Source organism: Bidens hawaiensis, unplaced genomic scaffold (assembly GCF_021521415.1).
Source record: "Bidens hawaiensis isolate Kalapana, Puna unplaced genomic scaffold, B.hawaiensis_p1.1 tig00006781_1, whole genome shotgun sequence".
NCBI lineage: Eukaryota > Viridiplantae > Streptophyta > Magnoliopsida > Asterales > Asteraceae > Bidens > Bidens hawaiensis.
Window position 1 is genome coordinate 396,346 of NW_027491463.1, and position 3,220 is coordinate 399,565.

Here is a 3,220-nt window from a genome sequence, read left to right on the forward strand (position 1 = left end):
AACATTTTCTTCAGTTCTTGGTTCTTCTCCTTCACTCAAATTGATAAAGTCTTGTTGGGCCTTTCTTGCTGCTATCACAATTTCTAGATGATGTCTCTCTTGATTATTCAGAATCAGTGTAAGATCCTTCATTATAATCAATTTAATCATTGTACTTGCTGAGACTTCAATAGTTTCATCCTCTTCATGAATGACAGGACCCAAACTAAGTTCATCTTCTTTGTTTGTCTGTGGTTCAGGTTCCTCATTTTCAGGCTCAGATATCACTGGCTCAGATGGTGTGGTCTTTTGTTCAGAATGCATAGGCTCAGTTTGTAAAGGCTCTTATGTATCAACATCTTGTCTAGCATTCAGAGCCTCCATTGTATCTTTTATAGCATCATCTGCTTCTTTTAATCTCCTTTCATCTGCCTCTTCCTTTTCTTTCATGTTTATCAAAGCTTCAATGACTTCTTGAGGAATTCCTCCTCCTCTTCATTCATCTTTTCTCTTTCTAGGGCTTCCAACTCTTCATTCATTAACTTGATTACAGTTTTTACTGATTCAGCTTCTGCTACATCTAGGTCAACTACATTTTCTTTGAACAGTAAATCTTCAGATTGAACTGGATGCTGGGGGAGGGGTTGTAAATCAACATCAATAAGTGCAACCCCCTTTCCTTTTTGTTTTCTCTTTATTTTCTCTTCTTTCGTTTCTTCTTCCACCTTATTCTCCCCCTCATCCTCAGAATCTTCTTCATCATATGCTTGATTTAACATGTGTAAAGCATTTGATGGTCCCACTTCCACTTTGTCTTCCTCCGAACTCTCATACATCTCCCCAATCACCTTTAAGCTCTCTATTCCTTCAGGTTTCTCCCCCTGTTTTGGTGCATATGAGGTCTTCTCAACCTCAGACTACCCCTCAAGGGTTCGAATTTTCAATAACGCTTCATTTAGAGCAGCCTCCAAAGCCGAGTTCCATTTAGCCAAAATGGCATTCTTTTCTCTCAACATAATGTTTTCAAACTCAAGCTTGGCATTTTCACAAACAACATCATAAAGGTTAGGACTTGATGGTGGGGTTTCCTGAGCCGGTTTTGGAGCGGGTTCTAAAACAGGTTCAGATTCAGCAGTTTCAGGAGATGGGACTTTATATGGTTCAGAGTATGGGGTTGGTTTAGGTAGAGAAGAAGGTTCGGTGACATGTTGATCGTCAATGGGGTGGGTTGACTGAGGTGGTGAAGGAATGTTTTCTGTTGGCTCAGTGTCAGAAAAAGGTTCAGTGGTGGCTGGGGAAACAGGAATGTCATTATGAACATCATCTAACTCCACAGAATCTATATCATGTTGTGCAACTTCCTCTTCTTGCACCTCAACTTCTGCATCAACTGCCTCATAGACAACCTGCTTAATTAACGGCACATCTACCCCAATCACCTCCTGTGCAGCATCACCATCACCAATCAACATGCCATTTCCACCCTCATGACTATCATTATCATTATCATCACCATCATCATCCATACCAACTTTATCTTCCTCGTCACTATTGCCAGGGGTGCTCGGTACATCAATGGCACCCAGTGCAGGCACTAGTAACCATGGGAGGACATCCCATTCTTCATTATCAATGAACTACTCTGGGCATCCTTCATTCTTTTGCATATATTTGGATCTTGCAACCTCAAAATCTGCCCTGTCCTTTGAATTTCTGGTAGAGCTCTATTTATTAAGATCTGCAGAAAACGTGGATACATCATGAATCTTTGATTTACTGGCTTCTCTGCATTTGAAATCAACCCTTGAAAGATGAGTCTTGAAATGTTGAAGGGTTGCTGGTAAAGAATGGCTACAGTGAGAGTCCCAAGCTCTCGACTTAGCAAAGTCCAAGTCCCTCTTCTCGGAGAAAGAGACTGAATCACGTGATGAATCAGGAACCTGTAGAGTAATGGAAAGCTCCCCTTCTGAAATTTCCCTTCTTTAACTCCTCCTTGATATCCCATAGTCTCTTGAAAGACTCTCAGAAGTCTTGGGACCGAGTAAGACGACTGAGCCCCAAAATTGTCATTTAAGTCTAGAGCAGCCCGGATTGAAGCTTCTGTTATCTCAATTTCATGGTTTAGAACCGAAGCCTCAATTCTTTCTCCATTGACATCGTTGACATATGCTGCGGAGCACCAAAAATCAGCAATGTGATTTCTGTATATCGTGGGGTTTTCTGTCAATGCCACTCACAGATTAGAGTTGTTCAAAAAATTTATCATCGGCTCCAACTCGCGATTTTCATCGTCTATCTCTAGTTGCGCACACATATTGTGCCATTTTTCGAACTTAAGAGCCATCAGTTCTGCAAAAATAAGAGAATGTCAGTACACAAAGTTGCAAAACTGGTATATGAGAAAGGATAGATGAGTAATGGCGTCTTTGATTAACCTGTTCCGTAGTAATATGCGTACCTGTCAGAACAATTAATCAGTTAGTCAATTTGTTCAATTAGAAACCCTAATTTCAAAATCGGTGCGATGATTTTCGAATAACGATGTCTTACCGAAATCGAAATAGAGCTAATGGCTATAATCGAAATAAAGTTAAGCAAGCAATAAAACAGCGAGCAAGAGGGAGATAGCACGAGCAAGAAGGCTTTCGTTTAGGTTTATCAGAGAGAAATGTGTGAAAAACTTTCTAAGTCCCCTTTTTATACCTAACATTTGGGTGGTACAGTACCTTGGTTTGTCGTCTAGCACACGACAGTTGTCATTTAATTTCAAATTTAAATGTACCTCCCTTGCTCGAGCATACGGCCAAAATAAAAGCTGGCCCCCCCCCTGTACCCGAGTACATGGTACAACTCTTGCTCGATGTACTTTGAATATTCTGTCCTTGCTTGAGTACATGGTACAACTCTTGCTCGATGTACTTGGAATATTCTGTCCTTGCTCGAGTACATGGTACAACCAATGAGACAAAGCAATGTTCCTCTAGACTTGTGCTCGATTACCTTTTAAATTAATTTACTGAAAAGCATTAATTCACACTCGAGGTGTAGTGTGCTCGAATGGACTTGTTAAAATTCATTCAATATTAAATCCTAAGTCACACTAGGAAGCTTACTTTACTCGACTATACATCATGCTCGAGTGTACTTAGAAATTTCACTACTCTATGCTCGAGATGTATTCCAATGTTGGAAACTTTGCTCGACTCTATAGCTCTATGTGCTCGACGTACTTCTATGCTCG